The following is a 27706-nucleotide window of genomic DNA, read 5'->3' as shown; positions in this document are numbered from 1 at the left end:
GACTAAATAATCCTAATTTCGCTAATCTATCTGGGTATTGTAGTTCTCCCATCCCCTTTATTAATTTTGTTGCCCTCCTTTGTACTCTCTCTAGTTCCATTATATCCTTCCTGAGCACCGGTGCCCAAAACTGTACACAGTACTCCATGTGCGGTCTAACTAGGGATTTGTACAGAGGCAGTATAATGCTCTCATCATGTGTATCCAGACCTCTTTTAATGCAGCCCATGATCCTGTTTGCCTTGGCAGCTGCTGCCTGGCACTGGCTGCTCCAGGTAAGTTTATCATTAACTAGGATCCCCAAGTCCTTCTCCCTGTCAGATTTACCCAGTGGTTTCCCGTTCAGTGTGTAATGGTGATATTGATTCCCTCTTCCCATGTGTATAACCTTACATTTATCATTGTTAAACCTCATCTGCCACCTTTCAGCCCAAGTTTCCAACTTATCCAGATCCATCTGTAGCAGAATACTATCTTCTCTTGTATTAACTGCTTTACATAGTTTTGTATCATCTGCAAATATCGATATTTTACTGTGTAAACCTTCTACCAGATCATTAATGAATATGTTGAAGAGAACAGGTCCCAATACTGACCCCTGCGGTACCCCACTGGTCACAGCGACCCAGTTAGAGACTATACCATTTATAACCACCCTCTGCTTTCTATCACTAAGCCAGTTACTAACCCATTTACACACATTTCCCCCCAGACCAAGCAATCTCATTTTGTGTACCAACCTCTTGTGCGGCACGGTATCAAACGCTTTGGAAAAATCGAGATATACCACGTCCAATGACTCACCGTGGTCCAGCCTATAGCTTACCTCTTCATAAAAACTGATTAGATTGGTTTGACAGGAGCGATTTCTCATAAACCCATGCTGATATGGAGTTAAACAGTTATTCTCATTGAGATAATCCAGAATAACATCCCTCAGAAACCCTTCAAATATTTTACCAACAATAGAGGTTAGACTTACTGGCCTATAATTTCCAGGTTCACTTTTAGAGCCCTTTTTGAATATTGGCACCACATTTGCTATGCGCCAGTCCTGCGGAACAGACCCTGTCGCTATAGAGTCACTAAAAATAAGAAATAATGGTTTATCTATTACATTACTTAGTTCTCTTAGTACTCGTGGGTGTATGCCATCCGGACCCGGAGATTTATCTATTTTGATCTTATTTAGCCGGTTTCGCACCTCTTCTTGGGTTAGATTGGTGACCCTTAATATAGGGTTTTCATTGTTTCTTGGGATTTCACCTAGCATTTCATTTTCCACCGTGAATACCGTGGAGAAGAAGGTGTTTAATATGTTAGCTTTTTCCTCGTCATCTACAACCATTCTTTCCTCACTATTTTTTAAGGGGCCTACATTTTCAGTTTTTATTCTTTTACTATTGATATAGTTGTTATATTCTTGTACATAGGGGCAGTATTATAGTAGTTATATTCTTGTACATAGGAGCCGTATTATAGTAGTTATATTCTTGTACATAGGAACAGTATTATAGTAGTTATATTCTTGTACATAGGAGCAGTATTATAGTAGTTATAGTCTTGTACATAGGAGCAGTATTATAGTAGTTATATTCTTGTACATAGGGGGCAGTATTATAGTAGTTATATTCTTGTACATAGGAGCAGTATTATAGTAGTTGTATTCTTCAGAATTATGTCATGCCTAGGTTTTAGGCAGCTCATGAAAAGTATATACACCGTAGATTTACCTTTTTTCTGAATACCTATATGTTCCTTTTTTCACATAAGCCCAATAGCGCCATTTACCCATAGGATGGTCCGTACATAGTTTGCACAGTGTCTTCGCAACTTCTTATCCTTTTGTCTTATTTAATATGTTGATTTTAACTATTGATTGAAATAAAACGTTTGTATTTTAAGGCTATAGCTTTTTTTCGCGTTTTTGGATGTGTAGTTATATTCTTGTACATAGGGGCAGTATTATAGTAGTTATATTGTACATAGGGACAGTATTATAGTAGTTATATTCTTGTACATAGGGGCAGTATTATAGTAGTTATATTCTTGTACATAGGAGCAGTATTATAGTAGTTATATTCTTGTACATAGGGGCAGTATTATAGTAGTTATATTCTTGTACATAGGGGCAGTATTATAGTAGTTATATTCTTGTACATAGGGGCAGTATTATAGTAGTTATATTCTTGTACATAGGGGCAGTATTATAGTAGTTATATTCTTGTACATAGGGGCAGTGTTATAGTAGTTATATTCTTGTACATAGGAGCAGTATTATAGTAGTTATATTCTTGTACATAGGGGAAGTATTATAGTAGTTATATTCTTGTACATAGGAGCAGTATTATAGTAGTTATATTCTTGTACATAGGGGCAGTATTATAGTAGTTATATTCTTGTACATAGGGGCAGTATTATAGTAGTTATATTCTTGTATATAGGGGGCAGTATTATATTAGTTATATTCTTGTATATAGGGGACAGTATTATAGTAGTTATATTCTTGTACATAGGGGCAGTATTATAGTAGTTATATTCTTGTATATAGGGGGCAGTATTATATTAGTTATATTCTTGTACATAGGGGCAGTATTATAGTAGTTATATTCTTGTATATAGGGGGCAGTATTATATTAGTTATATTCTTGTATATAGGGGACAGTATTAGAGTAGTTATATTCTTGTACATAGGAGCAGCATTATAGTAGTTATATTCTTGTACATAGGAGCAGTATTATAGTAGTTATATTCTTGTATATAGGAGACAGTATTATAGTAGTTATATTCTTGTACATAGGGGCAGTATTAGGCTGCCGTCACACTAGCAGTATTTGGTCAGTATTTTACATCAGTATTTGTAGCCAAAACCAGGAGTGGAACAATTAGAGGAAAAGTATAATAGAAACATATGCACCACTTCTGCATTTATCACCCACTCCTGGTTTTGGCTACAAATACTGATGTAAAATACTGACCACATACTGATCGTGTGACGGCAGCCTTATAGTAGTTGTATCCTATCATTCTTTATACTGAGGACATTATGTTGTTTCTCCCTCTTTCTTCTGGGAGGTATTACTATGAACCATTATTTTTCTCAAGATGGAAATGACTAATTCTGAAGACGACATGTTTTTCTTTTTACATTACAGGCAGAATAGTGACTTCCGTGCAGATTGAACTATTCTCTCACTTTATACCACAAGTTTTGTTCCATTTAGAAAAATCTGCTTTATAAACTTCCCATAATCTGCTGCTGGTTACACATAATTAGATTCACGTTCTGCACATTCAGTAAGAGATATTTAAAGGGATCTTCCCCTTTGCCTTCGTCATCCTGCCCTAATGTTGTGTTACCGCGTATCTTAATTGTACAGCCCCACCCGGAGCTGTATTCACAATTCTGCACACGGATGAAATCTGTGATAACTGAGGTGAGAGTCGTAACCCCATCAGCTTTGCTAAAATCCTATAATATTGCTCTGCGCTACGGGATAAATAACCTGTATAGAAAAGCAATAAAGGAAATCAACGCTGTGCACAGTCAACCAGCAGGGGGCAGTAAGCACTGCTGCTTGACAGCTAACAAGAGACTGGCAGACTTGCTGCAGCTCTGGATGTGAGTGGAGTAGAAGGCCTGATGTGACCACAGCTGCAGCGACTTTATTAGTAATGGATACCAGCTCCACTTGGTAATTATCTGCCCCCACCATTATGATTTCTTGTCTGGTATCATTAATCACAAGACATTGAACAGTAATGAAATTTGTTCACTTCTTGGATCATGAGATACTGACGCCCAGATGTGAGTCACGTCCCATGATCCGAGTCTTGGAAATCTTGTAATCATAAAATAGAGGGAATTATCCTTTAAAGGGAGTGTGTCAGCCGTAACTGACTTAGGGTACGTTCACACTAGCATTGCGCCGCCCTGCGTCGGCGACGCAACGCGCGACGCATCGAAAAACGCGCGCAAACGCGCGCGTTTTGCGACGCGTGCGTCGTTTTTGACCAAAATCGGACGCACAGAAAATGCAACTTGTAGCGTTTTCGTGCGTCCGACGTCAGCGTCGGAAACGACGCACGTGGCGAAAAACGCAACCAAAAAGACGCACGCGTCCCCTATGTTAAACATAGGGGCGCGTCGCCGCTGCGTCGCCGCTGCGTCGCCGACGCAACAGCGGCGCAACACTAATGTGAACTTAGACTTAATAAACTCAGCATGCCGCCTTTTACAGCCCCTCTATAAATCCCACATTCAGTGATCTAATCGCTGCCTCTGTTCTGCACAAACTGAAGATTAATCAGTGCACCCGGGGCGTGGCCAGGAGGCTTAGAGCACTGCCCCGCCCACTAGTTCTGCATGTGCCCGCCTCCTTCACTGATGATTGACAGCACTGGTTTGCCTGAGCTCTATGGAGATAGCGCTCAGTTCAGACAAGGCGGCGCTGTCAATCAGCAGTAAGGAAGATGGAGACATGCAAAACTAATGGGTGAAATGTGCGCTGAGCATCATCTGAGGATAGTCTGCAGCGGGTTCTGCAGGTGTACCATCTTGGTAAGAACCTGGGTGGGATTTTCAGCTCCTGCCCCTCTATTCTGTAGCTCTGTAAGACACCTTGATTAAAACCTAAAGATGTGTTTAATCGCACTCAAGACTCGCTTCCAGCTAATTCTGACATTCACATTTTGAGTTCATTCCTGCACAGTAATAGACTACAGCCATCTCTCATTTATGATCTGATGGCAATGTTGGGCTCTGAGTACGCCAAGATGACATTTCTCCATATAGTGATGATGAGAAAAGAGAAGGCTGCAGGAGGAATGAGATAAAAAGTATCTACAAGTATGAGCTATAAGTATTCTCATCTATCCAAGGAACTGCCATGGGGTCTACATGGAGTCCAAAATTTTATTAAATAATCCTAAATATTTAAGGCATCCTAAAAGTCCTTGGACTTTACAAAAGTGGATTCTCTGTATGCCTTCTAATTGCATCCTATGTATAAAACCCCTATGGGGAAACATTTGTACAGCTAGCATATATACAGCTAAGCATACAATGAACTGGCTTCCGGTCACACCAATCCACTGAAACAGCCCTAACTAAGGTCACCAAGCGACACTACTCTGTCCTCCTCCTCCTGGACCTGTCCTCTGCCTTTGACACAGTGGACCATTCCCTATTACTACAGACCCTCTCATCTCTTGGCATCGCAGACTTGGCCCTATCCTGGATCTCATCATACCTAACAGACCGGACATTCAGCATCTCCCACTCACACACCACCTCCTCACCTCGCCCCCTATCTGTCGGAGTCCCGCAAGGTTCAGTCCTAGGGCCCCTGCTCTTCTCCATTTACACCTTTGGCCTGGGACAGCTCATAGAATCTCATGGCTTTCAGTATCACCTCTATGCTGATGACACACAGATCTACATCTCTGGACCAGATATCACCTCCCTACTAACCAGAATCCCTCAATGTCTGTCCACTATTTCATCCTTCTTCTCCGCTAGATTTCTAAAACTCAACATGGACAAAACAGAACTCATCATCTTTCCCCCATCTCACGCGACCCCCCCAACGAACCTATCCATTACTGTAAATGGCTGCCCACTCTCCCCAGTCCCACAAGCTCGCTGCCTCGGGGTAATCCTTGACACTGATCTCTCCTTCAAACCACATATCCAAGCCCTTTCCACTTCCTGCCGCCTTCAACTCAAAAATATTTCACGAATCCGTTCATTCCTCAACCAAGAATCTGCAAAAACCCTAGTCCATGCCCTCATCATCTCCCGCCTCGACTACTGTAACCTCCTGCTCTGTGGCCTCCCCGCTAACACTCTCGCACCCCTCCAATCTATTCTAAATTCTGCTGCCCGACTAATCCACCTGTCCCCCCGCTATTCCCCGGCCTCTCCCCTCTGTCAATCCCTTCACTGGCTCCCCACTACCCAGAGACTCCACTACAAAACCCTAACCATGATGAACAAAGCCATCCACAACCTGTCTCCTCCATACATCTGTGACCTCGTCTCCCGGTACTTACCTACACGCAACCTCCGATCCTCACAAGATCTCCTTCTCTACTCCCCTCTTATCTCCTCTTACCACAATCGTATACAAGATTTCTCTCGCGTATCACCCCTACTCTGGAACTCTCTACCACAACACATCAGACTCTCGCCTACCATCGAAACCTTCAAAAAGAACCTGAAGACCCACCTCTTCCGACAAGCCTACAACCTGCAGTAACCACCGATCGACCAAACCGCTGCAGGACCAGCTCTATCCTCACCTACTGTATCCTCACCCATCCCTTGTAGATTGTGAGCCTTCGCGGGCAGGGTCCTCTCTCCTCCTGTATCCTCACCATCGCTTGTAGATTGTGAGCCCTCGCGGGCAGGGTCCTCATTCCTCCTGTATCCTCACCCATCCCTTGTAGATTGTGAGCCCTCGAGGGCAGGGTCCTCTCTCCTCCTGTATCCTCACCCATCCCTTGTAGATTGTGAGCCCTCGCGGGCAGGGTCCTCTCTCCTCCTGTATCCTCACCCATCCCTTGTAGATTGTGAGCCCTCGCGGGCAGGGTCCTCTCTCCTCCTGTATCCTCACCCATCCCTTGTAGATTGTGAGCCCTCGAGGGCAGGGTCCTCTCTCCTCCTGTATCCTCACCCATCCCTTGTAGATTGTGAGCCCTCGCGGGCAGGGTCCTCTCTCCTCCTGTATCCTCACCCATCCCTTGTAGAGTGTGAGCCTTCGCGGGCAGGGTCCTCTCTCCTCCTGTATCCTCACCCATCCCTTGTAGATTGTGAGCCCTCGTAGGCAGGGTCCTCTCTCCTCCTGTATCCTCACCCATCCCTTGTAGATTGTGAGTCCTCGCGGGCAGGGTCCTCTCTCCTCCTGTATCCTCACTCATCCCTTGTAGATTGTGAGTCCTCGCGGGCAGGGTCCTCTCTCCTCCTGTATCCTCACCCATCCCCTGTAGATTGTGAGCCCTCGCGGGCAGGGTCCTCTCTCCTCCTGTATCCTCACCCATCCCTTGTAGATTGTGAGTCCTCGCGGGCAGGGTCCTCTCTCCTCCTGTATTCTCACCCATCCCTTGTAGATTGTGAGTCCTCGCGGGCAGGGTCCTCTCTCCTCCTGTATCCTCACCCATCCCCTGTAGATTGTGAGCCCTCGCGGGCAGGGTCCTCTCTCCTCCTGTACCAGTTGTGACTTGTATTGTTTAAGATTATGTACCTGTTTTTATTATGTATACCCCTCCTTACATGTAAAGCGCCATGGAATAAATGGCGCTATAATAATAATAATAATAATAATAAACTGTGTAGTAGAGCCTCAATGTACATAAACTATGGGTATAATATATACACCTACAGTCAATGGTTTTACTATGAATTGAATGCTGCAATGTCTCTATAACAAACATCTGGCATAAAAAAAAGTAAATTTAAAAACATTTTTGTGGTAACTGTAATTAATGTTTTTTATTATGCAATATTGCATTTCCTGTTTTAGCCACCAGAGGTCAGCACAACAAACAACCTATTGTAGTATCTGGTCTGACATCGGGTGTGAGACTGAATGTCATTATCTCATTATCAGCAGCTCAGTTGTACTGGAGACTAGATAAGAGGGATTTTACACACAGACATGGCAGAGTAATGAGAAAGCAAAACACTGTCTGAGGGCCATGAAAGCTGCCCAAACAACATCAGATTATAGTCAGCAGGACCAGCAGGGAACCTCCTGACAGATGATATCAGAGGATGGAAGGTTCAGGTGCTGTAGTGCAATGCCTAATCCTCGTGTACTAGCAGAAGATGAGGGGGGAAGAGAGGACACAGGAGTCTGGAGGAGGACAGAGGAGTCTGGAGGAGGACAGAGGAGTCTGGAGAAAGGAGGACAGAGGAGTCTGGAGGACAGAGGAGTCTGGAGGAGGAGGACAGAGGAGTCTGGAGGAGGACAGAGGAGTCTGGAGGAGGACAGAGGAGTCTGGAGGACAGAGGAGTCTGGAGGAGGAGGACAGAGGAGTCTGGAGGAGGACAGAGGAGTCTATAGGACAGAGGAGTCTGGAGGAGGACAGAGGAGTCTGGAGAAAGGAGGACAGAGGAGTCTGGAGAAAGGAGGACAGAGGAGTCTGGAGAAAGGAGGACAGAGGAGTCTGGAGAAAGGAGGACAGAGGAGTCTGGAGGACAGAGGAGTCTGGAGGAGGAGGACAGAGGAGTCTGGAGGAGGAGGACAGAGGAGTCTGAGGAAGGAGGACAGAGGAGTCTGGAGGAAGAGGACAGAGGAGTCTGGAGGAAGGAGGACAGAGGAGTCTGGAGGAGGAGGACAGAGGAGTCTGGAGGAAGGAGGACAGAGGAGTCTGGAGGAGGAGGACAGAGGAGTCTGGAGGAAGAGGACAGAGGAGTCTGGAGGACAGAGGAGTCTGGAGGAGGAGGACAGAGGAGTCTGGAGGAGGACAGAGGAGTCTGGAGGAGGACAGAGGAGTCTGGAGAAAGGAGGACAGAGGAGTCTGGAGAAAGGAGGACAGAGGAGTCTGGAGAAAGGAGGACAGAGGAGTCTGGAGGACAGAGGAGTCTGGAGGAGGAGGACAGAGGAGTCTGGAGGAGGAGGACAGAGGAGTCTGAGGAAGGAGGACAGAGGAGTCTGGAGGAAGAGGACAGAGGAGTCTGGAGGAAGGAGGACAGAGGAGTCTGGAGGAGGAGGACAGAGGAGTCTGGAGGAAGGAGGACAGAGGAGTCTGGAGGAGGAGGACAGAGGAGTCTGGAGGAAGAGGACAGGAGTCTGGAGGAAGAGGACAGAGGAGTCTGGAGAAAGGAGGACAGAGGAGCCTGGAGAAAGGAGGACAGAGGAGTCTGGAGAAAGGAGGACAGAGGAGTCTGGAGAAAGGAGGACAGAGGAGCCTGGAGGAAGAGGACAGAGGAGCCTGGAGGAGGACAGAGGAGTCTGGAGAAAGGAGGACAGAGGAGCCTGGAGGAAGAGGACAGAGGAGTCTGGAGAAAGGAGGACAGAGGAGTCTGGAGGAAGAGGACAGAGGAGTCTGGAGAAAGGAGGACAGAGGAGTCTGGAGGAGGACAGAGGAGTCTGGAGAAAGGAGGACAGAGGAGTCTGGAGGAAGGAGGACAGAGGAGTCAGGAGAAAGGAGGACAGAGGAGTCTGGAGGAGGAGGACAGAGGAGTCTGGAGGAAGGAGGACAGAGGAGTCTGGAGGAGGACAGAGGAGTCTGGAGAAAGGAGGACAGAGGAGTCTGGAGGAAGAGGACAGAGGAGTCTGGAGAAAGGAGGACAGAGGAGTCTGGAGGAAGAGGACAGAGGAGTCTGGAGAAAGGAGGACAGAGGAGTCTGGAGGAAGAGGACAGAGGAGCCTGGAGGAGGACAGAGGAGTCTGGAGAAAGGAGGACAGAGGAGCCTGGAGGAAGAGGACAGAGGAGCCTGGAGGAGGACAGAGGAGTCTGGAGAAAGGAGGACAGAGGAGCCTGGAGGAAGAGGACAGAGGAGTCTGGAGAAAGGAGGACAGAGGAGCCTGGAGGAAGAGGACAGAGGAGTCTGGAGAAAGGAGGACAGAGGAGTCTGGAGGAGGACAGAGGAGTCTGGAGAAAGGAGGACAGAGGAGTCTGGAGGAAGGAGGACAGAGGAGTCAGGAGAAAGGAGGACAGAGGAGTCTGGAGGAGGAGGACAGAGGAGTCTGGAGGAAGGAGGACAGAGGAGTCTGGAGGAGGAGGACAGAGGAGTCTGGAGACAGGAGGACAGAGGAGTCTGGAGGAAGAGGACAGAGGAGTCTGGAGAAAGGAGGACAGAGGAGTCTGGAGGAAGAGGACAGAGGAGTCTGGAGAAAGGAGGACAGAGGAGTCTGGAGGAAGAGGACAGAGGAGTCTGGAGGAGGAGGACAGAGGAGTCTGGAGAAAGGAGGACAGAGGAGTCTGGAGGAGGAGGACAGAGGAGTCTGGAGGAGGACAGAGGAGTCAGGAGAAAGGAGGACAGAGGAGTCTGGAGGAGGACAGAGGAGTCAGGAGAAAGGAGGACAGAGGAGTCTGGAGGAGGAGGACAGAGGAGTCTGGAGGAAGGAGGACAGAGGAGAAAGGAGGACAGAGGAGTCAGGAGAAAGGAGGACAGAGGAGTCTGGAGGAAGGAGGACAGAGGAGTCAGGAGAAAGGAGGACAGAGGAGTCAGGAGAAAGGAGGACAGAGGAGTCAGGAGAAAGGAGGACAGAGGAGTCTGGAGGAAGGAGGACAGAGAAGTCTGGAGGAAGGAGGACAGAAGAGTCTGGAGGAAGGAGGACAGAGGAGAAAGGAGGACAGAGGAGTCTGGAGGAAGGAGGACAGAGGAGAAAGGAGGACAGAGGAGTCTGGAGGAAGGAGGACAGAGGAGTCAGGAGAAAGGAGGACAGAGGAGTCAGGAGAAAGGAGGACAGAGGAGTCAGGAGAAAGGAGGACAGAGGAGTCTGGAGAAAGGAGGACAGAGGAGTCTGGAGAAAGGAGGACAGAGGAGAAAGGAGGACAGAGGAGTCTGGAGGAAGGAGGACAGAGAAGTCTGGAGGAAGGAGGACAGAGGAGTCTGGAGGAAGGAGGACAGAGAAGTCTGGAGGAGGAGGACAGAGGAGTCTGGAGGAAGAGGACAGAGGAGTCAGGAGAAAGGAGGACAGAGGAGTCAGGAGAAAGGAGGACAGAGGAGTCAGGAGAAAGGAGGACAGAGGAGTCTGGAGAAAGGAGGACAGAGGAGTCTGGAGAAAGGAGGACAGAGGAGAAAGGAGGACAGAGGAGTCTGGAGGAAGGAGGACAGAGAAGTCTGGAGGAAGGAGGACAGAGGAGTCTGGAGGAAGGAGGACAGAGGAGTCTGGAGGAGGACAGAGGAGTCTGGAGAAAGGAGGACAGAGGAGTCTGGAGAAAGGAGGACAGAGGAGTTAGGAGAAAGGAGGACAGAGGAGAAAGGAGGACAGAGGAGTCTGGAGGAAGGAGGACAGAGAAGTCTGGAGGAAGGAGGACAGAGGAGTCTGGAGGAAGGAGGACAGAGGAGTCTGGAAGAAGGAGGACAGAGGAGTCTAGAGGAGGGAGGACAGAGGAGTCTGAAGAAAGGAGGACAGAGGAGTCTGGAGGACAGAGGAGTCTGGAGGAGGGAGGACAGAGGAGTCTGGAGAAAGGAGGACAGAGGAGTCTGGAGGAGGGAGGACAGAGGAGTCTAGAGGAGGGAGCACAGAGGAGTCTGGAGAAAGGAGGACAGAGGAGTTTGGAGAAAGGAGGACAGAGGAGTCTGGAGGAGGGAGGACAGAGGAGTCTGGAGGAGGGAGGTCAGAGGAGTCTGGAGGAGGAGGACATAGGAGTCTGGAAGAGGGAGGACAGAGGAGTCTGGAGGAGGGAGAACAGAGGAGTCTGGAGAAAGGAGGACAAAGGAGCCTGGAGAAAAGAGGACAGAGGGGTCTGGAGGAGGGCAGAGGAGTCAGGAGAAAGGAGGACTGAGGAGTCAGTAAAAAGGAAGACAGATGAGTCTGGAGAAAAGAGGACAGAGCAGTCTGGAGAAAAGAGGACAGAGCAGTCTGAAGAAAGGAAGACAAAGGAATATGGAGAAAGGAGGACAGGAGTCTGGAGGTGGGATGACAGAGGAGTCTGGAGGAGGACAGAGGAGCCAGGAGAAAGGAGGACAGAGGAGCCAGGAGAAAGGAGGACAGAGGAGTTAGGAGGACAGAGGAGTCTGGAGAAAGGAGGATAGAGGAATCTGAAGGAGGACAGAGGAGTCTGGAAAAAGGAGGATAGAGGTGTATGGAAAAAGGAGTTCAGAGGTGTCTGGAAAAAGGACAGATGAGTCTGGAGAAAAGAGGACAAAGGAATATGGAGAAAGGAAGACAGAGGAGTCTGGAGGAGAGAGGACAGAGGAGTCTGAGGAAGAATAATAGAGGATTCTGGAGGAGGTGGCGGACAGTGGAGTCTGGAGGAATCATAGAATGTTAGAGTCGGAAGGGAACTCCAGGGTCCTCGTGTCCAACCCCCTGCTCAATGCAGGAGTCACTAAACCATCTGAGAAAGATGTCTGTCCAGCCTCTGTTTGAAGACTTCCATTGAAGGAGAACTCACCACCTCTCGTGGCCGCCTGTTCTACTCATTGATCACCCTCACTGTCAAAAAGTATTTTCTAATATCTAATCTAGTATCTTCTCCCTTTCAGCTTCATCCCATTGCTTATCGTGTTTCCATGTGCAGATGAGAATAATGATGATCCCGCTACACTGTGACAGCCCTTCAGATATATGTAGACACCTGTTAAGTCTCCTCTCAGTCTTCTTTTTTGCAAGCGAAATATTCCCAAATCCTTTAACCGTTCCTCGTAGGACATACTTTGCAGTCCACTCACCATCCTGGTAGATCTTCTCTGAACTTGCTCTAGTTTGTTGATGTCTTTTCAATAATGTGGAGCCCAGAACTGAACACAGTATTCCAGAGGAGGCCTGGCCAAGGAGTAGAGGGGGAGAATTACTGCACATGATCTAGACTATATGCTTTTGTTCATGCTACCCAGAATTGTGTTTGCCTTTTTTGCTTCTGTATCACACTGTTTACTCATATGCAGCTTGTGATCTATTAGTATACCCAATTCTTTTTCACACATGCTGTTGCTTAGTTCTATTCCTCCCATTCTGTATATGCCTTTTCATTTTTCTTGCCCAGAAGTAGGACTTTTCTCCCTTTTAAAATATATTCTGTTAGTTGCTGCCCACAGTTCCTTTAGATTGTTTTGAATCCTATCTCTCTCTTTTCTACTGTTAGCTGTCCCTCCTAGCTTTGTGTCATCAGCAAATGTAATCAGTTGACCCTCAATTCCTTCATCCAAATCATTGATAAAGATGTTGAACAACACAGGGCCCAAGACAGAGTCTTGTGGTACTCCAATTGAGACATTCTTCCAAATGGATGTGTAACTATTTATTACCACTCTTTGAGTACGATTACAGAGCCAGTTATTAATCCACCTAACCGTAGCTTTGTCAATCCCATACTAATTTTTCCAAAAACATACTGATAGGGATTCTAGATTGTGAGCCCCATCGGGGACAATGATGATAATGTGTGCAAACTGTAAAGCGCTGCGTAATATGTTATGCTATATAAAAAAAAAAGATTATTATTATTAAGCATGTTATGAAATACTTTGTCAAAGGCTTTGTCATGATATACTATATTTACCGCATTTCCCTGATCCACCCAGTCAGTGATTCCATCATAGGAGGAAATTAGATTAGTCTGGCTGTTGTGAATTCTGTGGCAGAGCTCCCTCCTGTGGTCACAAGTGGTACTTCGGCTGATTCTCTCTGTGAGCTTCTGTTGGTGGAGGAAAGTGGTATTGCGGCTTCTGAGTTTCCTACCTCAGGTGATGTGGTGAGGTCGTTAGGTACTGCTCTACTTAACTCCACCTAATGCTTTGATCCTGGCTTCCTGTCAATGTTCCAGTGTTGGACTTGTTTTTCCCTGGATCTTTCCTGTGGCCTGCTGCTCTGCATAGCTAAGTTCTTCTTTGCTATTTGTTTGCTATTTTTTCTGTCCAGCTTGTCTAATTGTTTTGCTGGAAGCTCTGGGACGCAAAGGGTGTACCTCCGTGCCGTTAGTTCGGTACGGAGGGTCTTTTTGCCACCTTTGCGTGGTATTCTTTAGGGTTTTGTGTAGACCGCAAAGTTATCTTTCCTATCCTCGCTCTGTTAAGAAAGTCGGGCCTCACTTTGCTGAATCTATTTCATCCCTACGTTTGTCTTTTCATCTTACTCACAGTCATTATATGTGGGGGGCTGCCTTTTCCTTTGGGGTATTTCTCTGAGGCAAGGTAGGCTTATTTTCTATCTTCAGGCTAGTTAGTTTCTCAGGCTGTGCCGAGTTGCATAGGCAGAGTTAGGCGCAATCCACGGCTGCCTCTAGTGTTGTTTGGAGAGGATTAGGGATTGCGGTCTGCAGAGTTCCCACGTCTCAGAGCTCGTTCTATGATTTTGAGTTATTGTCAGATCACTGTATGTGCTCTGACCGCTATGTACATTGTGTTACTGAATTGCCTTTCATAACAGTACAGGAAGCCCAAAGTACTAATGATTCTCAATAGAGGGAAAAAAGAAGTTCTGAGACCATTTTTTTTCTTTGCACTGTGTTTTGCCTTTTTTTCCCCTAGACATTTGGGTGGTTCAGGACACAGGTGTGGACATGGACATTCAGGGTCTGTGCTCTTCAATGGATAATCTCGTTATAAATGTACAAAAGATTCAAGATTTGGTGGTTCAGAAGCCTATATTTGAACCAAGAATTCCTATTCCTGATTTGTTTTATGGTGATAGAGTCAAGTTTGTGAATTTCAAAAATAATTGCAAACTGTTTCTGGCCTTGAAACCTCACTCCTCTGGTGACCCAGCTCAACAAGTGAGAATTATTATTTCTTTTTTGCGTGGCGACTCTCAAGACTGGGCATTTTCCCTTGCGCCAGGAGATCCTGCATTAAGTAATATTGATGCATTTTTCCTGGCGCTCGGATTGCTGTACGATGAGCCTAATTCAGTGGATCAGGCAGAGAAAAATTTGCTGGCTCTTTGTCAGGGTCAGGATGAGATAGAGCTATATTGTCAGAAATTTAGAAAGTGGTCCGTACTCACTCAATGGAATGAAGCTGCGCTCGCAGCAATCTTCAGAAAGGGTCTCTCTGAAGCCCTTAAGGATGTCATGGTGGGATTTCCTATGCCTGCTGGTCTGAATGAATCTATGTCTTTGGCCATTCAGATCGGTCGACGCTTGCGTGAGTGTAAATCTGTGCACCATTTGGCGGTATTACCTAAGCCTATGCAGTGCGATAGGACTTTGACCAGAGTTGAACGGCAAGAACACAGACGTCTGAATGGGCTGTGTTTCTACTGTGGTGATTCCACTCATGCTATCTCTGATTGTCCTAAGCGCTCTAAGCGGTTCGCTAGGTCTGCCACCATTGGTACGGTACAGTCAAAATTCCTTCTGTCCGTTACCTTGATCTGCTCTTTGTCATCGTATTCTGTCATGGCATTTGTGGATTCAGGCGCTGCCCTGAATTTGATGGATTTGGATTATGCTAAGCGTTGTGGGTTTCTCTTAGAGCCCTTGCAGTATCCTATTCCATTGAGAGGAATTGATGCCACGCCTTTGGCCAAGAATAAGCCTCAGTACTGGACCCAGCTGACCATGTGCATGGCTCCTGCACATCAGGAGGTTATTCGCTTTCTGGTGTTGCATAATCTGCATGATGTGGTCGTGTTGGGGTTGCCATGGCTACAAGTCCATAATCCAGTATTAGATTGGAAATCCATGTCGGTGTCCAGCTGGGGTTGTCAGGGGGTACATGGTGATGTTCCATTTCTGTCAATTTTGTCATCCACCCCTTCTGAGGTTCCAGAGTTCTTGTCTGATTACCGGGATGTATTTGATGAGCCCAAGTCCGATGCCCTACCTCCGCATAGGGATTGTGATTGTGCTATCAATTTGATTCCTGGTAGTAAATTCCCAAAAGGTCGACTGTTTAATTTATCCGTGCCTGAGCACACCGCTATGCGCAGTTATGTGAAGGAATCCCTGGAGAAGGGTCATATTCGCCCGTCGTCATCGCCATTGGGAGCAGGGTTTTTTTTTGTGGCCAAGAAGGATGGTTCGCTGAGACCTTTTATAGATTACCGCCTTAATAAGATCACGGTTAAATTTCAGTATCCCTTGCCATTGTTATCTGATCTGTTTGCTCGGATTAAGGGGGCTAGTTGGTTCACCAAGATAGATCTTCGTGGTGCGTATAATCTGGTGCGAATTAAGCAAGGCGATGAATGGAAAACTGCATTTAATACGCCCGAGGGCCATTTTGAGTATCTAGTGATGCCATTCGGACTTGCCAATGCTCCATCAGTGTTTCAGTCCTTTATGCATGACATCTTCCGAGAGTACCTGGATAAATTCCTGATTGTATACTTGGATGACATTTTGATCTTCTCGGATGATTGGGAGTCTCATGTGAAGCAGGTCAGAACGGTTTTTCAGGTCCTGCGTGCTAATTCTTTGTTTGTGAAGGGATCAAAGTGTCTCTTTGGTGTGCAGAAGGTTTCATTTTTGGGGTTCATCTTTTCCCCTTCTACTATCGAGATGGATCCTGTTAAGGTCCAAGCCATCCATGATTGGACTCAGCCGACGTCTCTGAAAAGTCTGCAAAAGTTCCTGGGCTTTGCTAATTTTTATCGTCGCTTCATCTGCAATTTTTCTAGTATTGCCAAACCATTGACCGATTTGACCAAGAAGGGTGCTGATGTGGTCAATTGGTCTTCTGCTGCTGTGGAAGCTTTTCAAGAGTTGAAGCGTCGTTTTTCTTCTGCCCCTGTGTTGTGTCAACCAGATGTTTCTCTTCCGTTCCAGGTCGAGGTTGATGCTTCTGAGATTGGAGCAGGGGCTGTTTTGTCGCAGAGAGGTTCTGATTGCTCAGTGATGAAACCATGTGCTTTTTTTTCCAGGAAGTTTTCGCCTGCTGAGCGAAATTATGATGTGGGCAACCGAGAGTTGCTGGCCATGAAGTGGGCATTCGAGGAGTGGCGTCATTGGCTTGAAGGAGCTAAGCATCGCGTGGTGGTATTGACTGATCATAAGAACTTGACTTATCTCGAGTCTGCCAAGCGGTTGAATCCTAGACAGGCTCGTTGGTCGCTGTTTTTTGCGCGTTTTGACTTTGTGATTTCGTACCTTCCGGGCTCTAAAAATGTGAAGGCGGATGCTCTGTCTAGGAGTTTTGTGCCCGACTCTCCGGGTTTGTCTGAGCCGGCGGGTATCCTCAAGGAGGGAGTAATTGTGTCTGCCATCTCCCCTGATTTGCGGCGGGTGCTGCAAAAATTTCAGGCTAATAAACCTGATCGTTGTCCAGCGGAGAAACTGTTTGTCCCTGATAGGTGGACGAATAAAGTTATCTCTGAGGTTCATTGTTCGGTGTTGGCTGGTCATCCTGGAATCTTTGGTACCAGAGAGTTAGTGGCTAGATCCTTTTGGTGGCCATCTCTGTCACGGGATGTGCGTACTTTTGTGCCGTCCTGTGGGATTTGTGCTCGGGCTAAGCCCTGCTGTTCTCGTGCCAGTGGGTTGCTTTTGCCCTTGCCGGTCCCGAAGAGACCTTGGACACATATCTCTATGGATTTTATTTCAGATCTTCCCGTTTCTCAAAAGATGTCAGTCATTTGGGTGGTCTGTGATCGCTTTTCTAAGATGGTCCATCTGGTACCCTTGTCTAAATTGCCTTCCTCCTCTGATTTGGTGCCATTGTTCTTCCAGCATGTGGTTCGTTTACATGGTATTCCAGAGAATATCGTTTCTGACAGAGGTTCCCAGTTCGTTTCGAGGTTTTGGCGAGCCTTTTGTGGTAGGATGGGCATTGACTTGTCTTTTTCCTCGGCTTTCCATCCTCAGACTAATGGCCAGACCGAACGAACCAATCAGACCTTGGAAACATATCTGAGATGTTTTGTTTCTGCTGATCAGGATGACTGGGTGTCCTTTTTGCCTTTGGCTGAGTTCGCCCTTAATAACCGGGCCAGCTCGGCTACCTTGGTTTCGCCATTTTTCTGCAACTCTGGGTTCCATCCTCGTTTCTCTTCAGGACAGGTTGAGTCTTCGGACTGTCCTGGTGTGGATACTGTGGTGGACAGGTTGCAGCAGATTTGGACTCATGTAGTGGACAATTTGACCTTGTCCCAGGAGAGGGCTCAACGTTTTGCTAATCGCAGACGCTGAGTGGGTCCCCGACTTCGTGTTGGGGATCTGGTTTGGTTATCTTCTTGTCATATTCCTATGAAGGTTTCCTCTCCTAAGTTTAAACCTCGTTTCATTGGTCCGTATAGGATTTCTGAGGTTCTTAATCCTGTGTCTTTTCGTCTGACCCTTCCAGATTCCTTTTCCATACATAATGTATTCCATAGGTCATTGTTGCGGAGATACGTGGCACCTATGGTTCCATCTGTTGACCCTCCTGCCCCGGTTTTGGTGGAGGGGGAGTTGGAGTATATTGTGGAGAAGATTTTGGATTCTCGTGTTTCAAGACGGAAACTCCAGTATCTGGTTAAGTGGAAGGGTTATGCTCAGGAAGATAATTCCTGGGTCTTTGCCTCTGATGTTCATGCTCCCGATCTTGTTCGTGCCTTTCATGTGGCTCATCCTGGTCGGCCTGGGGGCTCTGGTGAGGGTTCGGTGACCCCTCCTCAAGAAGGGGGTACTGTTGTGAATTCTGTGGCAGAGCTCCCTCCTGTGGTCACAAGTGGTACTTCGGCTGATTCTCTCTGTGAGCTTCTGTTGGTGGAGGAAAATGGTATTGAGGCTTCTGAGTTTCCTACCTCAGGTGATGTGGTGAGGTCGTTAGGTACTGCTCTACTTAACTCCACCTAATGCTTTGATCCTGGCCTCCAGTCAATGTTCTAGTGTTGGACTTGTTTTTCCCTGGATCTTTCCTGTGGCCTGCTGGTCTGCATAGCTAAGTTCTTCTTTGCTATTTGTTTGCTATTTTTTCTGTCCAGCTTGTCTAATTGTTTTGCTGGAAGCTCTGGGACGCAAAGGGTGTACCTCCGTGCCGTTAGTTCGGTACGGAGGGTCTTTTTGCCCCCTTTGCGTGGTATTCTTTAGGGTTTTGTGTAGACCGCAAAGTTATCTTTCCTATCCTCGCTCTGTTAAGAAAGTCGGGCCTCACTTTGCTGAATCTATTTCATCCCTACGTTTGTCTTTTCATCTTACTCACAGTCATTATATGTGGGGGGCTGCCTTTTCCTTTGGGGTATTTCTCTGAGGCAAGGTAGGCTTATTTTCTATCTTCAGGCTAGTTAGTTTCTCAGGCTGTGCCGAGTTGCATAGGCAGAGTTAGGCGCAATCCACGGCTGCCTCTAGTGTTGTTTGGAGAGGATTAGGGATTGCGGTCTGCAGAGTTCCCACGTCTCAGAGCTCGTTCTATGATTTTGAGTTATTGTCAGATCACTGTATGTGCTCTGACCGCTATGTCCATTTTGGTACTGAATTGCCTTTCATAACATCTGGCATGACTTGTTTGCTACAAACCCATGCTGGCTCTGGTAACTTACTGTATTCTTATCCAAGAACTTACATACATGCTGTTTAATAATTTGTTCAAAGATCTTTCCTGGTATAGAAGTAAGGTTCACTGGCCTGTCGTTTCCTGGCTCCATCTTCTTTCCTTTTTTGAAGATAGGGACAAAATTTGTCCTTCTCCAATATCCTGTTCTCCAGGATTTTCAAAGATTCTCGCTAGTGGTTCTGCAATTTCCTCTAACTCTTTCAGTACCCTAGGATATGTAATTCATCAGGACCAGGAAATTTAAATTCATGTAAATTAGCTAAGTGTTCCCTCACTATCTCTTTGTTTATGGATAATGAAGATTGTTTTATTCCTTCAATGGCACCGTCAGGATCAGTTGATGTTACATTTGCTTTCTTAGAGAACACAGATGCAAAATAGGAATTTAAAACTTGGCTGCGCAACATCATCTTTTACTACTTCACCCTTTTCATCCTGTTACAATCCTATAGCATTTTTGACTTTTCTGTTACTTGCGACATACGCCCAAATCCTTTCTTACTGCTTTTCACATCACTTATAAGCCTCCCTTCATTACTGGCTTTAGCTCTTCTAACTCTTCCCCTGCATTCCCTGCAGTCAGCATTGTATTCTTCTTTAGATATGCCCCCTCTTTCCATTTGACATACATATATTTCTTCCTTTTTAGAACGTGTTTAAGTTCTGTGTTCATCCACCCTGGTTTCCTTAAATGCGTCATATTCTTCACTCATTTAGGGATTGCTAACAACTGTGTTTTGAAAATCTCATTTTTCAAAATCTCCCATCCTTCTTGGACATTTCTGTCCTTAAGGACATTCAGCCATTGGATCTCTTTGATCCTCTTTCAGAGTCCCTGAAAATCTGCCTTTCTCAAATCCAACTTGAAGTCTGAGTCCTCGCTAATCTTCCTCCACCTGTAATTCAAAATTCTGTGACAGCCTGGTAAATGCCTCCTAGGGTCCAGCAACTCTTACCTCCTCAGACATTTCCCCATTTTACAAGGATTACATACAAGATTGCAGATCTTCTTGTTCTCTCTTCTACTTTTTGAAAAATAAAGTTGTCAGCAAGGGAAGACAAGAATTTTCTGGACCAAGTACTTTTACCTGAGAGAGATTGCCATACAAAATATCTGGAGAGTTAAAATCACCTAGGATTACTATTTTGTACTTTCTTGAGAACAGAAACGTCTGATGTAAAAATAGTTCATCCACATCTTCAGTCTGTCCAGGTAGCCTATAGTAAACACCTACAATAGTCTCCTTTCTGTTCTTCTCTCCTTCAATTCTTACCCAAACAGTTGCTATAGAGCTACCAGTCTCTGAAGCTTGGATCTCTGTGGAGATACACGTTTTCCTAACATACAATGCAACATCTCCTACCTTCGTGTTAATCCTGTTTCTAATAAACAAGTTGTATCATTCTAGCCTTGTATTCTTATCATGTGTATCATCCCACCAAGTTTCAGTAATGCCTATGACATAATATATTTCTTCCTGTGTTACCAACTTAAATTCTCCTTGTTTATTGCCCATTTGTTTAGACACATCTTAGTTTGTGATCGGTTTCACTTTATCAAATATTTTTATTATTCAGATTTTTTTCTTTGTTTTTAATTCCACATCAAAAAGCAGAGTTCTCCATAGTATTTGTCTGCTCTATGGCTTTCTCTAGCCTTTTGCTTCCGTCCCCACAATGTTCTAGTTTAGAGCTCTCCTGATGAGTGTAGCAAGAAGACTTCTAAATTCGTTTTCCAGTCTTGTTAAGGTGCAGCCCATCTCTAGCAAGTAGTTCATCATATAGGCAATTCACTCCAAATCTTTCCCGACGACTCCATCGATGTAGCCAGTTGTTCACCTGTAGAATCTTGTTCCGCCTTCTTGTTCCATGTCCATCCACTGGCAGGACAGATGAGAAGACCATGTGCACTCCCAGTTCCTTCACTTTCTTGCCTAAGTCTTCAAAGTCACTGCAGATGGTTTCTAGTTCATTTCTAGCAGTGTCATTTGTCCCCACATGTATTAGCAGGAATGGGTAGTCATCTGAAGCTCTGAAGAGTCCTGATATCCTGTCAGACACATTTTTGAGGAGGTGGAGGACAGAGACATCTGGAGGAGGAGGTCAAATGAGTAAATGACTGTGGATGAAGAGGAAGGAGGATATAGGGTTCTGGAGGAGGAGAACAGAGAAGTCTGGAGGTGGAAGGAAGACAGAGGAGTTTAGAAGAAAAACAGAGCATTCTGGAGGAGAAAGGCAGGAGGGGTATGGAGGAGGAAGACATAAGAGTCTGGAGGAGCAGATCAAGGAGTCTGGAGGAGGCCAGAGAAGTCTGAAAGAAGAGGGGAAAGAACAGAGGAGTCTAGGGGAGGTGGAGGACAGAGGAGTCTGGAGGAGGAGGCCAGACGGGTCTGAGGAGGAAGGACAGAGGAATCTGGAGGAGGTGGAGGACAGAGGCGTCTGGAGGAGGTGGAAGACAGAGGTGTCTGTAGGAGGTCAAATGAGTCTGGAGGAAGAATAGAGGAGTCTGAGGAGGACAGAGGAGTCTGGAGGAGGTCAATTGAGTCTGGAAAGAGGAGAAGGACAGAAGAGTCCGAGGAGGACAAAGGAGTCTAGCGGACCAGGACAAAGGAGTCTGAAGGACGAGGACTAATGAGTCTGAAGGAGGATGAGGACAGAGGAGTCTGAGGAGGACATAGGGGTCTGGAGAAGGAGGATATAGGGGTCTGGAGGAAGAAGAGGACAGAGGAGTCTGAGGAGGACATGGGGTCTGGAGAAGGAGGATATAGGGGTCTGGAGGAAGAAGAGGACAGAGGAGTCTGGAGGAAGAAGAGGATAGAGGAATCTGGAGGAGGACAGAGGAATCTGAGGAAGAGGTCAGGGGCTCTGGAGGATGTGGAGGACATACAGTAGTTGTCTATGGGCGGCCCTAGACCCTCTCTGTATACCGGTCACATGTACACATAGATGAGCCCTGGGGACTTGTACTGTGGAGATGGGGCAGAGCATTGTCCGTGGACCCTATCTAAGGGTATGAGTCCACGTTCAGGATTGCATCAGGATTTGGTCAGGATTTTATGCAGGTAAAATCCTGACCAAATCTGCACCTGAGGTCACTGGCGGGTCACCTGCGCTGTCCTTGCATTGTTTCAGTAATGTAAGGACATGCTGCGTTCTTATGTATGTCCGTTTTCGCGGGTCTGCCGCATGTGTCTTTTAATGCATAGTGGAGACGGGATTTCATGAAATCCCCTCCACTATGCTGTAACATCTGGACGCTGCGTTTTTGACGCTGCGGCTCAACGCATCGTCAAAAACGCAGCGCTTCCTGAATGTGGAAACATACCCTATGGTCCATGAGATAAATGTTCGATGGGAAAAATTTTCACATCTGCAAAATAATGATCCAGAGTCAGATATAATGCTGGATCCTCTGTGACTAGTTTGCCTCTGAGCTGTGGAACAGAACAATAACCCCCATCAGTGCAGCGATCAATCACAGGAGGCTTAATCCCACATAACCTGGTGCATTATAATCCTGTCTTCAGGGCTCACAGATCAGCGCTGGCAATCTCGCCGGCCTCTCCCTTTGTCATGTCATCCAGATGTTCATGATGTCATCTCCAGATCTGCGGCCACCACACATTGTGCTGGAGTCAACCAAGGAGAGCAGATGCTCCGTGCAAGAATCGCCTGGCGGCTGCAATGTGCTGCTGCTAACCCCAAATGTCAGGAGCCCAGTGCAAAGAGAGACTATAATAATGGTACAAGTGTGCATGGAAAAAAGGCATCTGCAGAGCCATCCCAGACTGTGCCACCCCAGCCCCTCCACAGGCGGCTCCACACCACCCCAGGCCCTCCACAGGAGACAAACCACCCCAGCCCCTCCACAGGAGGAGACAAACCACCCCAGGCCCTCCACAGGAGACAAAACACCCCAGCCCCTCCACAGGCGGCTCCAAACCACCCCAGCCCCTCCACAGGAGACAAACCACCCCAGCCCCTCCACAGGAGGAGACAAACCACCCCAACCCCTCCACAGGCGGCTCCAAACCACCCCAGCCCCTCCACAGGCGGCTCCAAACCACCCCAGCCCCTCCACAGGAGGAGACAAACCACCCCAGGCCCTCCACAGGCGGCTCCAAACCACCCCAGCCCCTCCACAGGCGGCTCCAAACCACCCCAGCCCCTCCACAGGAGGAGACAAACCACCCCAGCCCCTCCACAGGAGGAGACAAACCACCCCAGGCCCTCCACAGGAGACAAAACACCCCAGCCCCTCCACAGGCGGCTCCAAACCACCCCAGCCCCTCCACAGAAGGCGGCAAACCACCCCAGCCCCTCCACAGAAGGCGGCAAACCACCCCAGCCCCTCCACAGGCGGCTCCAAACCACCCCAGCCCCTCCACAGGCGGCTCCAAACCACCCCAGCCCCTCCACAGAAGGCGGCAAACCACCCCAGCCCCTCCACAGAAGGCGGCAAACCACCCCAGCCCCTCCACAGGCGGCTCCAAACCACCCCAGCCCCTCCACAGGCGGCTCCAAACCACCCCAGCCCCTCCACAGGAGACAAACCACCCCAACCCCTCCACAGGCGGCTCCAAACCACCCCAGCCCCTCCACAGGCGGCTCCAAACCACCCCAGCCCCTCCACAGGAGGAGACAAACCACCCCAGCCCCTCCACAGGAGGAGACAAACCACCCCAGGCCCTCCACAGGAGGAGACAAACCACCCCAGGCCCTCCACAGGAGACAAACCACCCCAGCCCCTCCACAGGCGGCTCCAAACCACCCCAGCCCCTCTAAAGGCGGATCCAAACCACCCCAGCCCCTCCACAGGCGGCTCCAAACCACCCCAGCCCCTCCACAGGTGGCTCCAAACCACCCCAGCCCCTCCACAGGCAGCTCCAAACCACCCCAGCCCCTCCATAGGAGGAGACAAACCACCCCAGCCCCTCCACAGGTGGCTCCACACCACCCCAGCCGCTCCACACCACCTCAGCCCCTCCACACGTGACTCCACACCACCCCAGTCACTCCACATGTGGCTCCACACCACCCCAGCCCTTTCCACAGCTGGTTCCACATCACCCCAGCCCCTCCACAGGCGGCTCCACACCACCCCAGCCCCTCCACAGGTGGCACCAAACCACCCCAGCCCCTCCACAGGTGGCTCCACACCACCCCAGTCACTCCACAGGCGGCTCCAAACCACCCCAGCCCTTACACAGGAGGAGACAAACCACCCCAGCCCCTCCACAGGTGGCTCCAAACCACCCCAACTCCTCCACAGGAGGCAGCAAAGCACCCCAGCCCCTCCACAGGCGGCTCCAAACCACCCCAACTCCTCCACTGGCGGCTCCAAACCACCCCAGCCCCTCCACAGGTGGCTCCAAACCACCCCAACTCCTCCACAGGAGGCAGCAAAGCACCCCAGCCCCTCCACAGGCAGCTCCAAACCACCCCAGCCCCTTCACAGGCGGCTCCAAACCACCCCAACTCCTCCACAGGCGGCTCCAAACCACCCCAGCCCCTCCACAGGTGGCTCCAAACCACCCCAACTCCTCCACAGGATGCAGCAAACCACCCCAGCCCCTCCACAGGCAGCTCCAAACCACCCCAGCCCTTCCACAGGAGACAAACAACACCAGCCCTTCCACAGGATGAGACAAACCACCCCAGACCCTCCACAGGTGGCTCCACACCACCCCAGCCCCTTCCACAGGTGACTCCACACCACCCCAGCCCCTCCACAGGTAGCTCCACACTACCCCAGCCCTTCCACAGGATGAGACAAACCACCCCAGCCCCTCCACAGGTGACTCCACACCACCCCAGCCCTTCCACAGGATGAGACAAACCACCCCAGCCCCTCCACAGGTGACTCCACACCACCCCAGCCCTTCCACAGGTGACTCCACACCACCCCAGCCCTTCCACAGGTGTCTCCACAACACCCCAGCCCTTCCACAGGTGTCTCCACACCACCCCAGCCCCTCCACAGGTGACTCCACACCACCCCAGCCCCTCCACAGATGGCTCCACACCACCCCAGCCCCTCCACAGGTGACTCCACACCACCCCAGCCCTTCCACAGGTGACTCCACACCACCCCAGCCCCTCCACAGGTGACTCCACACCACCCCAGCCCCTCCACAGATGGCTCCACACCACCCCAGCCCCTCCACAGGTGACTCCACACCACCCCAGCCCCTTCCACAGGTGACTCCACACCACCCCAGCCCCTCCACAGGTGACTCCACACCACCCCAGCCCCTCCACAGATGGCTCCACACCACCCCAGCCCCTCCACAGGTGGCTCCACAACACCCCAGCCCTTCCACAGGTGTCTCCACACCACCCCAGCCCCTCCACAGATGGCTCCACACCACCCCAGCCCCTCCACAGGTGACTCCACACCACCCCAGCCCCTCCACAGATGGCTCCACACCACCCCAGCCCCTCCACAGGTGACTCCACACCACCCCAGCCCTTCCACAGGTGACTCCACACCACCCCAGCCCCTCCACAGGTGACTCCACACCACCCCAGCCCCTCCACAGATGGCTCCACACCACCCCAGCCCCTCCACAGGTGACTCCACACCACCCCAGCCCCTTCCACAGGTGACTCCACACCACCCCAGCCCCTCCACAGGTGACTCCACACCACCCCAGCCCCTCCACAGATGGCTCCACACCACCCCAGCCCCTCCACAGGTGGCTCCACAACACCCCAGCCCTTCCACAGGTGTCTCCACACCACCCCAGCCCCTCCACAGATGGCTCCACACCACCCCAGCCCCTCCACAGGTGACTCCACACCACCCCAGCCCCTCCACAGATGGCTCCACACCACCCCAGCCCCTCCACAGGTGACTCCACACCACCCCAGCCCCTCCACAGATGGCTCCACACCACCCCAGCCCCTCCACAGGTGACTCCACACCACCCCAGCCCCTCCACAGATGGCTCCACACCACCCCAGCCCCTCCACAGATGGCTCCACACCACCCCAGCCCCTCCACAGATGGCTCCACACCACCCCAGCCCCTCCACAGATGGCTCCACACCACCCCAGCCCCTCCACAGATGGCTCCACACCACCCCAGCCCCTCCACAGGTGACTCCACACCACCCCAGCCCCTCCACAGGTCTCTCCACAACACCCCAACTTTTGTGGAAAGTTTACACATGAACTGAACCGATTTGTTAATTATCCATACGTTTTTCTCCCATTTGAAACTTATCCAGTTAGGAAATAACGGATCTTTTACAAATTAAAAGAAAACTGATGGCTAATGAACGGATTTGTTTTCCATAGACTTCAATGTTAACAAGACGGATCCAGCTGAAATCAGTTTTTTTAGACAGACAATAAAGTTGTGTCTGTGGAACTCACTGATTGGTGCTGGATCCGTTCTATTGATGATTACTGGACTTGTGAACGTCGCCTAATAGTGTCACTTAAAGAACCGCTATTCAGACTGTGGGCAGACACACTGAATGTCGCCCTATCTGATCTGCAGTTCCTCCAGATATAAGCGGCACCAGCAGTTTATCAGTGCTTCTCCCCCAACATTTATTACGCCCAGCCGACTCCGCCATGTGCAGGCACAGAGTTTACGCTGTCATCTCCTTTTCTGTTCCGCCTGCCAGGAATTTGCGCTCATTATTACCGTATCCGATAGTTTTGTGTCTATTTTGAACTTCTGTCTGAACGTCAGCCAAATTCTACATATAAAAAACCCCCCAGAATAAAGCTCTTTCTGAAGGCGCAGATCAGCCGCCACCACTGCGCTTTTTATACAGCATGAAAGACGTTTCCGGCTGCAACAATTTCCAACGTCAAAGGAATAAAATCACAATGTGATCCACAAGTGGTGCCCGGCCGATCAGGACTCCGCGGCCAGCAACCGGCCGGGATCACAGCGAAATCATCTGTTTACGATCTCCGAGGGAGGAAAGTGTCAACTTCACTGATTCCAAGTTATGGACAGAAATTCCAGGAACGACTCGATCCACAATCCACATCATCCATCTGATGGCGTCTCAGTGACAACTACAACTCTCAGCAGGCGCTGTCATCTAATCAAATTCATAGTCCTTAGGCTACTTTCACACATCAGGTTTTTTGCATCAAGCACAATCTGGCGAATGTTGGAAAAAAACGGATCCAGCGCAGATTGTGAAAAACTGATGCGACGGATCCAACTAGCATATCCAGATAATTGGATTAAAAAAAAATTGGAGCATGCTCAGTTTAAAAAAACGGAATTTGGCGCCGGAATCCGTCATTTTCCAGATCTGGCACCTTCCGGCTCCCATAGGCTCCAATTCTAGCAAACAGCGCTGGATTGGGCACTTCCAGCTTTTTCGCCGGAGACAAAAAAAAGTTGCTATGAACGCTTTTTCCAGAAATTGGAAACAGCAGATTTGCCGGATCCGGCGAAAACCGGACTAAATGCAATATCATCCGGCGCAATCCAGCACTAATACAAGTCTATGGGGAAAAAAACGGGTCCGGCAGCAACATTCGCCGGATCCTTTTTTTTTTTAAATTTAGCCGGATTGAGCCTGACAGCAAAAACCTGATGTGTGAAAGTAGCCTTACTAATACAGACCAAGTACTCTT

The 27706-nt window shown here is 48.8% G+C and overlaps 1 protein-coding gene across 6 annotated transcripts in view; it reads right to left on the bottom strand.

Annotated features, from left to right (window-relative positions):
* Positions 1-27706, bottom strand: part of LOC138651732 (CMP-N-acetylneuraminate-beta-galactosamide-alpha-2,3-sialyltransferase 4-like) — a 230505-nt gene that overhangs the window by 179659 nt on the left and 23140 nt on the right. The window lies entirely within an intron of this gene.

This window comes from Ranitomeya imitator, chromosome 10, assembly GCF_032444005.1.
Source record: "Ranitomeya imitator isolate aRanImi1 chromosome 10, aRanImi1.pri, whole genome shotgun sequence".
Lineage (NCBI taxonomy): Eukaryota > Metazoa > Chordata > Amphibia > Anura > Dendrobatidae > Ranitomeya > Ranitomeya imitator.
The sequence above is the reverse complement of the archived record's forward strand: the minus strand, read 5'-3'. Positions and strand labels throughout refer to the sequence as shown.